At 45.8% G+C, this 11,088-nt stretch overlaps 1 pseudogene across 1 annotated transcript; it reads left to right on the top strand.

Annotated features, from left to right (window-relative positions):
* Positions 1–748: 748 nt before the first annotated feature.
* On the top strand, positions 749–1,634 carry LOC101023694 (annotated as a pseudogene). The gene has a single exon (XR_004183054.1). The product of XR_004183054.1 is annotated as a coiled-coil-helix-coiled-coil-helix domain-containing protein 2 pseudogene (transcript).
* Positions 1,635–11,088: the final 9,454 nt, after the last annotated feature.

Raw genomic sequence — 11,088 nt, 5'->3', positions numbered from 1 at the left:
CACCTGTAATCCCAGCTACTCGGGAGCCAGAGGCAGGAGAATTGCTTGAACCTGGAAGGTGGAGGTTGCAGTGAGCTGAGATCGCACTACTGCACTTCAGCCTGGAAGACAGAGTGACACCCTGTCTCAAAAATAAAATAAAAATAAAATAAAATAAAATAAAGGACTGGAAAATCACTTATGGGCCAAGCGGATTGCTTGATAGCTTGCCCAAAAGATATTTGAAAATATTAAGAGAAATAAGGAATTATGGATCACGATGGGCCCTTCAGATAAACAGGAGAAGAACGATGCATCTTCAGCTTCCAAAGAAGATGAATGACAGAAGAAAAGATAGATGTGCTTAGACCGGGCGCGGTGGCTAACGCCCCTAATCCCAGCACTTTGGGAGGCCGAGGGGGGCGGATCACGAGGTCAGGAGATCGAGACCATCTTGGCCAACATGGTGAAACCCTGTCTTTACTAAAATACAAAAATTATTTTATTTTTGTAGAGATGTGGTGGTGCACGCCTGTAATCCCAGCTACTTGGGAGGCTGAAGCAGGGGAATCACTTGAACCCGGGAGGCGGAGGTTGCCGTGAGCCAAGATCATGCAACTGCACTCCAGCCTGGCAACAGAGCAAGACTCTGTCGCAAAAAAAAAAAAAAAAAAAAAAAAAAAAAAAAAAAAGAAGAAAAAAAGAAAAAAGAAAAAGAAAAAGAAAAGATAGATATGCTTGCTGTTTTTTTTTTTTTTCCCCACTCCGGAGTTTTGTACACTTCTCGTGCAATTTTCTTCTTTTCAATAAAAGTAATTCATTAAATCTAAACCTAGCTGTGATGGTTTCTTGTTTCTTTGCAGAATGTATTTTGTTTTGCTTGTTAAACAAGTAACTTGACACGTCCTGAGACCGAGCCCTCGCGTACCTAGGATGCTATGTGGAAGCCGAAGCCGCACCTCCCGCATGGCCCCTAAGGCCAGCGGGACCCCTCACATGAGAGCTGCACTCAGGCCAGCACCAGTCGCTCAGCCACCAGCAGCGGCACCCCCATCTGCTGTTGGCTCTTCTGCTGCTGCGCCCCGGCAGCCAGGTCTGATGGCCCAGATGGCAACCACTGCAGCTGGCGTGGCTGTGGGGCACACACTGGGTCACGCCATTACTGGGGTCTTCAGTGGAGGAAGTAATGCTGAGCCTGGGAGGCCTCACATCCCTTACCAGGAGCCTCAGGGAACCCAGCCGGTACAGGAGCAGCAGCCTTGCTTCTATGAGATCAAACAGTTTCCGGAGTGTGCCCAGAACCAGGGTGACATCAAGCTTTGTGAGGGTTTCAGTGAGGTGCTGAAACAGTGCCGACTTGCACACGGATTGGCCCAATTGAGAAGTTCAACCTGGAGAGATGGAAAATCAGCTCTCATAACTAAATTAATTCACTATAAAAATAGAATCGATAGTGAAGGTATAAAGTGTAACCATCAGTTAAACCTCTCCTGTCATGCCTAGCTTCCTTGCTTGAGAATTGAAATGGAAGCGGGGCAGGGGGTTCCTACTCTGTAGAATTTGGGGCTGGGCAAATGTTTGTGTGGTCTCCTTAAACTAGCTGTTATGATTTTATTCTTTGTGAGTTAATTAGAATAAAGTCATTTTCTTCCAAACAAACAAACAAACAAACAAACAAACCCCAAAAACAAGTAACTTTACAAATCGGAAAATGTTCTTTGTCAGCACACCCAGGTATAGAGTTTTCATTGATTAAATATGGTCCCTGGAGGTCTGTTTAGGGACCAGGCAGGCCTTTTTTTTCTAGCATTTTGTAGGAGCAAAGAACCAAGGCTAGGGCTGGGCGCAGTGGCTCACACTTGTAATCCCAACACTTCGGCAGGAAGACCACTTGAAGCCGGGAGTTTGAGACCAGCCTGGACAACATAGCAAGACCTCATCTCTACGAAGAAATTAAAAATAATTTGTCAGGGCCAGGTGCAGTGGCTCACGCCTGTAATCCCAGTACTTGGGGAGGCAGAAGCAGGTGGATCACCTGAGGTCAGGAGTTCGAGACCAGCCTGACCAACATGGCAAAACCCCATCTCTACTAAAAATACAAAACATTAGCTGGGCATGGTGGTGCATGCCTGTAATCCCAGCTACTTGGGAGGCTGAGGCAGGAGAATTGCTTGAACCCGGGAGGCGGAGGTTGCAGTGAGTTGAGATTGCACCACTGCACTCCAGCCTGGTCGAAACAGTGAGATTCTGTCTTAAAAAAAAAAAAAAAAAAAAAAATTAGGCATAATGGGGCGCACGTGTAGTCCCAGCTGCTTGGGAGGCTGAGGTGGGAGGACTGCTTGAGTCCAGGAGGTTGAGGCTGCAGTAAGCCATGATCACACCACTGCACTCCAGCCTGGGCGACAGAGCAAGACCCTGTCCCAAAAAACAAAAATAAACCCCTAGGACTAGAGCTTTGGTGAAATAGCCCCATTGTCTGGGGTGCCACTTGAAATTCTTTGTCTCACAGCCGAGGAAATCAAGGGTACGAACTCTCTGAGTGAGGTTAGAGCAGGAGTTTAATAAGTGAAAGAGAGAGCGAGCTCTCTGCCACAGACAGGGGTCCTGAAAAAGGGTCGCTGTTTCACAGCTGAATACAGAGGGGCTTTTTTAAAGAAACTGATGAGGGGTAGGTGTCTCGTTTGCATAAGGCGTGAATTTGTGGTCTCCGTCCTCCTAGTGTGCATGCGGGCCCTCAGCTTGAGTTACTCCATATTGCTTTGTTCCCCATATTGCGCATGCGTCAGGGAATGGAATTTTCCATTGCAGGCATGTCTGGGCAAGTCTCCTCTGTGGCCTTTCTTTTTTCTTTTCTTTTTTTTTTTGAGACTGGGTCTCACTCTGACTCCCAGACTGGAGTGCAGTGGTGCTATCTCTGCTTGCCGGAACCTCCGCCTCCCAGGTTCAAGTGATTCTCCTGCCTCAGGCTCCCGAATAGCTGGGATTACAGGTGCGCCTAATTTTTTAACCACGCCGGCTAATTTTTGCATTTTTAGTAGAGATGTGGTTTCACCATGTTGGCCAGGATGGTCTGGATCTCTTGACCTCGTGATCCGCCTGCCTCTGCCTCCCAAAGTGCCGGGATTATGGGATTACAGGGGTGAGTCACCGCGCCCAACCAAGGAAAGCAGAGTTTTTAAGGACTACTTGGTGGGTGGGTGGAGCCAGTGACCCAGGAGTGCTCATTGGTTGGAAGCTATCTTCTTGTGCTGTCAGTTCCTGGGTGGGGGCTGGGCGGTGGGGGGTGGCGGGGTGGGGAGGGCGGCCACAAGATGAGATGAGCCAGTTTAGCAGTCTGGGTGGTGCCAGCTGCTTCATCAAATGCAGGGTCTGCAAAATATCTCAAGCACTGGTCTTAGGAGCAGTTTAGGGAGGGTCAGAATCTTGTAGCCTCCAGCTGCATGACTCCTAAACCGTAATTTCTAATCTTGTGGCTAATGTCAGTCCTCCAAAGGCAACTGGTCAGTTTTGTTTAAACTATAAACTAAGTTTCTCCCAAAGTTAGTTCAGCCTACGCCGGGGAATGAACAAGGACAGCTTGGAGGTTAGAAGCAAGATGGAGTCAGTGAAGTTGGATCTCTTTCACTGTCTCAATCATAACTTTGCAAAGGTGGTTTCAGTTGCTGGGAGGGCAAGGGCTTGTCCCTGGTGCTGGGCTGGAGTAGGAGAGGTTGGGGATGGGAACCAGACTCCCCCATGCAATACAGTTCGGTTCAATTCATCAAATGGTTTTTGGGCACCCACTGTGCGCCAAGCCCCATGCTAAGCTCTGACACTCATGGCAAAGTGCTTCCCCTCATGGCCTCGCTCTGCCCATTCTACTTGCCTTCTGTGAAGGCCCCAGCCCCTCTCTTTCCTCTGTGGGTCTTTCTCTGGTCCTGCGGTCCTGGATTGGACCCTATCCCCCATAGACCTCTTCCTCTCTTAGCTGCAGGACTTGGTACAAAGTAGTTGCTCAGTAAAAGTTCTCAGACTTGAATTAAATGGAATGCACTAGGATCTGGTAGATGTTCACCTAGGAGACAAAGGCCGGGGTACTGGAAGGAAAGCTATTACCACAATCTATGGGAAAAGTAATGAAACATGCTGTTATCTCAGTAGACGGGGACAAGGCATTTGATAAAATTCAGTAGTGATTGTCCCCAAGTCTAACTCTTATTTATTGTACAAACAAATCATAGCGATAATAAGAGAAATAAAGACTGCCTGCAATTCTACCTCCCAAATGCAGAAGCTGTCCTCATTTTATTCTATCTTTCTTTCCTGTTCTCGTTCACGGCATAGTTTTTACATTATTATATCATTTTGCTTTCTGCCTGAAAGAATCAGGAGTTTTTTTTTTTTTTTCCGGATCGATCCATTATCTTCATAATTATAGCCCCTAATGGCTATGATTCTCCACGTGGTGGTTGTATTATAACGGACGTAAATTTTTCTAATTGTTGGCAGTATGGGTTGTTCGCATGTCTTCCTTTTGATGATCAAAATAATAAAATTGCCTTTTATAGTCAGTTACAACACAGTTGTGTACATACCTTTTGTTCAAGCTTTCCTGAAGCTTGCAAGGTGAATGTACTTCACTATTACAGGGGATTACAGCGTGGAAATGAAGACGCCATAAGGTGACAAGGGAAGGATCGGGAGACAACCAGAATTGGAGTCCATTCTTTTTTTGAAATGAAACTCTTTTCTCTTGTCAGAGGCATTCGAACCAGAGTGACTCCATCTTGAATAGGGGCTGGGTGAAATAAGGCTGAGACCTGCTGGGCTGCATTCCCAGGAGGTGAGGCATTCTTAGTCGCAGGATGAGATAAGAGGTCAGCACAAGATACAGGTCACAAAGACCTTGTTGATAAAACAGGATGCGGTAAAGAAGGCAGCCTAAAGCCACCAAAACCATGGCGATGAGAGTGACCTCTGGTTGGCTCATTATATGCTAATTACTGATACAGGAGCTAGAAAGAAATTGTTTAGGCAGATAGTGAGGGTAAGAGAGTCTTCAGTAAGGTTACCTTTTAATAAAAACCAGCCCCCAAATAATTTCTTTTCTAACAGAAAGCAGCCTGAAAAATCAAGCTGCAGACATAGAAAAGCAAGCTAAAAGCTTGCACAGGTAAATGCGACAGCTGTGCCAATACACAAGCGATACCTGGAAGCCAGGTGTATTCAACATGGAAGTTCCCTCTTCCCTTTTCTTTGTCGCCACGTGTGCAGTAGAAAAGCAGGCAGCATGGTGACGGCCAGGTGGCGACTCCATTTGCATAATAAAAGATTAGGGTGGGGCCGGGCACCTTGGCTCACACCTGTAATCCCAGCACTTTGGGAGGCTGAGGCAGGCGGATCACCTGAGGTCAGGAGTTCGAGACCAGCCTGGCCAACATGGTGAAACCCTGTCTCTACTAAAAATATAAAAATTAGCGAGGAGGTAGTGGCCCACGCCTGCAATTCCAGCTACTAGGGAGGCTGAGGCAAGAGAATCACTTGAGCTTGGGAGGCAGAGGTTGTGGTTAACTGAGATTGTGCCACTGTACTCCAGTCTGGGCGACAGAGTGAGACCCTGTCGAAAAGAAAAGAGAAGAGAAGAGAAGAGAAGAGAAAAAAAAGAAAAGAAAAGAAAAGAAGAAAAGAAAAGAAGAAAAGAAAAGATTAGGGTGGGATGGCCAGCTTCTTTGTACGCTATGCAAATGGCACACCTGGTCCAATCCATCTCTTGGACCCTATGTAAATCAGACACCACCTCCTCAAGCTTGTCTATAAAAACCCTGTGCATTTCACCACGATACCAGAAGACCCACTTAAAAGCCCCTCTCTCTCTGCAGGAGAAAGAGCTTCACTCTTTCTGTTGCCTATTTAACCTCCACTCCTTTTTTTTTTTTTTTATTTTGAGGCAGAGTCTCGCTCTGTCACCCAGGCTGGAGTGCAGTGGCACGATCTCGGCTCACTGCAAGCTCCGCCGCCCGGGTTCACGCCATTCTTCTGCCTCAGCCTCCCGAGTAGCTGGGACTACAGGCACCCGCCACCTCGCCCGGCTAATTTTTTGTATTTTTAGTAGAGATGGGGTTTCACCGTGTTAACCAGGATGGTCTTGATCTCCTGACCTTGTGATCCGCCCGCCTCATCCTCCCAAAGTGCTGGGATTACAGGCGTGAGCCACCGTGCCCAGTCTAAACCTCCACTCTTAACCTCACTCCTTATGTGTGTCTGTGTCCTCAATTTCCCCAGATGTGGGGCAACAAACCTCTGGTATTACCCCAGACAAATGACGCTGCTTCATTATAATGCATTAGCATACTACTCCCGCCAGTGCCATGACAGTTTACAAAAGTCATCCTATGTGGTCTAGAAAGGGGGAGGGAACTCTCAGTTCCCATAATTGCTCACCTCTTTCCTGGAAAACTCATGAACAGTCCACCTCTTGTTTAGCATATAATCAAGAAGTAACTAAGTATTATCAGTCAGGCATCCCAAGCTGTTGTTCTGCCTATGGAGTTGCCATTATTTATTCTTTTACTTTCTTAATAAACTTGCTTTCACATTACTGTATGGATTCACCCTGAATTCTTTCTTGTGTGAGGTCTGAGAACCCTCTCCTGGAGTCTGGATGGGGACCCCTTTCTGGTAACACTCTTTCCACTATACTATATTCCTTTCCAGATTTTACAAATAAAACTGCAGTGGGCTGGGCACGGTGGCTCACGCCTGTAATCCCAGCACTTTGGGAGGCCAAGGTGGGTGGACCACCTGAGGTCAGGAGTTTGAGACCAGTCTGGCCAACATGGTGAAACCACTGCCTCTACTAAAAACACAAAAATTAAGCCAGGTGTGGTGGCTTACACTTGTAATCCCAGCATTTTGGGAGGCTGAGGAGGGCAGATCGCTTGAGGTCAGAAGTTCCAGACCAGCCTGGCCAACATGGTGAAACCTCTTCTCTACTAAAAATACAAAAATTGACTCATGCCTGTAGTCCTAGCTACTCAGGAGGCTGAAGCAGGAGAATCTGTTGAACCTAGGAGGCAGAGGTTGCAGTGAGCTGAGATCGCGGCATTGCACTCCAGTCTGGGTGACAGAGTGAGACTGTCTCAAAAAAAAAGGAAACCAAAAAAGCTGAAGCTAATTTTTTTTTTTTTTTGAGACGGAGTTTCGCTCTTGTTACCCAAGCTGGAGTGCAATGGCATGATCTCAGCTCACTGCAACCTCTGCCTCCCGGGTTCAAGTGATTCTTCTGCCTCAGTTTCCCGAGTAGCTGGGATTACAGGTGTGTGCTACCACGCCTGGCTACTTTTTTTTTTTTTTTTTTTAATTTTCAGTAGAAACGGGATTTCACCATGTTGACCAGGCTGGTCTCGAACTCCTGACCTTGTGATCCATCTGCCTCAGCCTCCCAAGGGGCTGGGATTACAGGCGTGCGCCCGGCCTGAGCTAAGATTTTAAAATAACTTTCTTTCCTCTTTAGAATCATTTCCTTCCATCAAGTTCCTAGGTGTGGGACTGTGGGGTCAAAGAGTCCGAGCATTGTTGAGTCTCTTGATGCGCATTGGCAAAGTGCTTTGCAAAGGGCTTGTTTCCAGCAGTCCCCATGTACGCTGTTTCAGTGAGATTCTTTATTTCTTTCCTACTGCAACTCACTAACAAGGAACATTACAAAGAGAAGGTTTCCAAGCTCATTTACAATGGATAAATGATTTCTTATTGTACTTTAAAATTTGCATTTCTTTGATTATTGTGAGGTTGAACCATTTAAAAATAAGCATTCCCTTTTGTGTGAATTGTGTTACTTCTTTTGAGGAACACTCCTCCTGCATTCTTTGGCTCCCCTCCCCGCCCCAGACATATATTAGACTTTCTGAAGACTTGGAAATTAACACTTTGTGGGTCAAATATTTAAAGCAATTATTTACTCCAGTAATTTCCTTTTCATTTTAATTGTACTATTTTCAGGACTTTTATGTGTTTTCAAATGAAGATCTTCTCATTTGTGATTGCTTCAAAGCTTGGAAAGTAATAATACCATCAAAGACGTGATAATTACCCAATTTTATTTTTTCCTTCTATTATATGATATATTTGTATTGAGCTCTTTCCTCAACATGGAAAAAAAACAGACAGTATTTATGGTGGTCACACACACATGGAATGTGAGAGGGGAGGGTGTTTGTGAAAAGACCACACATTAGATTGGGCACGATGGCTCATACCTGTGATCCTAGCACTTTGGGAGGCCGAGGAAGGAGGATTGCTGAAAGCCAGGAGTTGGAGACCAGCTTGGGCAACATAGTGAGGCCTCATCTCCATAAAAAATACAAAAATTAGCTGGACATGGTGGTATGTGCCTGTAGTCCCAGCTACTCAGGAGGCTGCAGCAGGAGGATTGCTTGAGTTTAGGAGTTCAAGGCTGCAGTGAGTTATGATTGCGCCACTGCACTCCAGCCCAGGTAACAGAGTGGGTCCATGTCTCTAAACACACACACACACACACACACACACACACACCCCTTAGAAACTGTGAATGAATGGAGGGAAATGCCATGTTTTTGGTTGGGAAAATGCAGATGAAGAATTGTAATATTTCTGGCTGGGTGTAGTGGCTCACGCCTGTAATCCCAGCACTTTGGGAGGTCAAGGTGAGTGGATCACTTGAGGTCAGGAGTTTGAGACCAGCCTGGCCAACATGGCAAAACCCTGTCTCTACTAAAAATACAAAAATTAGCCTGGGGTGGTGGCAGGCACCTGTAATTCCAGCTACTCAGGAGACTGAGGCAGAAGAATTGCTTGAACCTGGGAGGTGGAGGCTGCAGTGAGCCGAGATCGCGCCACTGCACTCCAGCCTGGGCGACAGAGTAAGACTCTGGCTCAAAAAAAAAAAAAAAAAAAAAAAAAAAGTACCCCCAATGCATTCACAACTGTGCCTAACCAGGCCAAAGCCCTGGCAGGTGGTTTTAATTTCTGATGTTTTTTAGGAGCAGATGGAGCTGACGGGTTCATGAAACTTGTGTTATTCTAAAAACTGACACTGGTGGACAAAGCCGGCAGTTGCCAGGGGGACTTAATTTTACATAACTTTATTCTCTTTTCCCCAAATTTTTTTATTGTGATAAAATACACATAACATAAAATTTACTATCTTAACCATTTTAAATGTACACTTCAGTGGTATTAAATGCATTCATAATGTTGTGCAAACATCCCCACCATCTGTCTCCAGAATGCTTTCCATCTTGTAAAATTGAAACTCTGTCTGCATTAAACACTTAACTCCTCATTCCTCCCTTCCCTCAATCCCTGGCAACCACCCTTCTGCTTTCTGTCTGTATGAATTTGACTCCTCTAACTACCTCATCTTAATGGAATTATGCAGTCTTTGTCTTTTTGTATAACTTTATTCTTTCAACAAAGAATAATAGATGATAATACATAGCCCAGTGGGTTTTATTATTATAACTTTTTCAGAGGTTTTTCTCCATAGAAATAAATATACGCAGTTAAAAATGAGACCGGCCAGGAATGATGGCTCATGCCCGTAATCCCAGCACTTTGGGAGCCTGAAGCGGGAGGATCTCTTGAGGTCAGGAGTTTGAGACTAGCCCAGACAACATAGCGAGACCCTGACTCTACAAAAAATAAAATAAAAATTAGCCGGGTACGGTGACACGTGCCTGTGGTCCCAGCTCTTTGGGAGGCTGAGGTGGGAGGATCACTTGAGACCGGTAGTTCAAGGCTGCAGTGAGCTATGATTGCATCACAGCACTCTAGCCTGGGCGACTGAGTGAGATCCTGTCTCTAAAAATAAATAAATACATAAATAAATATTTTAAAGTAACTGTCCTGATTTGAGTTTTACAAATAGTTATTGCAGTAACAGAGGATGAGAAGATGCAAGGGAAGGGAACATCTGGCCACAGATCTTTGGCCACAGATATCACCTCTGGGAGTTAAATGGGGGTCAGGAGGCATGAGGCAAAGTGAATGATGGATCAATTGAAGTGAAGTAACTCAGGGGGGAAAAACCCAAAACCGTATGTTCTCCCTTATAAGTGGGAGCTAAGGCCAGGCACGGTGACTCATGCCTGTAATCCCAGCACTTTGGGAGGCTGAGACGGATGGATCACTTGAGGTTAGGAGTTTGAGACTAGCCTGGCCAACATGGTGACACCCTGTCTTCACCAAAAAAATACAAAAATTAGCCGGGTGTGGTGGCTCATGCCTGTAGTCCCAGCTACTTGGGAGGGTGAGGCAGGAGAATCACTTGAACCTGGGAGGCAGAGGTTGCAGTGAGCCGAGATTGTGCCACTGCACTGCAGCCTGAACAGAGTGAGACTCCATCTCAAAAAAAAAAAAAAAAAGCTACAGGTACGCAAAGGCAGACAGAATAGTATAATGCACTTTAGAGACTTGGAAGGGGGAGGGGTGGGAGGGGACTTAGGGATAAAAACTGCCTCTCAAGTATAAGGTGTATTTCTTGGGTGAGGGGTGCACTAAAAGCTCAGAATTCATCCATGTTACAAAAAAACAAAACAAAACAAAACACTTGTATCCCCCCAATATTGAAATAAATTAAAAAAAGAAAAAACTGTTTGAGACAGCAGTATTCAAAGAGGGAGAACGTAGGAGGAATGCCTTCTGGGCAGATTGGGATCTCCATCTTTATGTTTCTGTTTGCTGTCACACCCTGGGAAAGTGACTGGTGTGTGTTCTCTAACTTTGAGACTGTTTAGATGTGGCTGGGATGAGCCAGGCTTGGTAAGGTGTGATGGCACGTGGGGGTCAACCTTCTGAGGACTCTGGGGTCTAATACAGCCATGGGAGACTTATCCACTTGTTCAAGGTTGGAGATTCTTCTCATCGACACAGGAGACAGGCAGGGACTACCCTCAGCATTTCATTTATTCCAAACACGTAACAAAGAGTCATTCACTCTTCCCTGCAACTTTGAGAGAAGGGTTACTATGGACTGAACGTGTCCCCCTGCAGAATTCATATGTTGAAGCCTAACTCCCTGAAGTGATGATATTTGGAGGTGGGGCACTGGGGAGGTCATTAGGTCACAAGGATGAAGTCCTACAAATAGGATTA

Source organism: Papio anubis, chromosome 4, assembly GCF_008728515.1.
Source record: "Papio anubis isolate 15944 chromosome 4, Panubis1.0, whole genome shotgun sequence".
NCBI classification, from domain to species: domain Eukaryota; kingdom Metazoa; phylum Chordata; class Mammalia; order Primates; family Cercopithecidae; genus Papio; species Papio anubis.
This window is presented reverse-complemented; position numbering and strand designations above follow the sequence as displayed.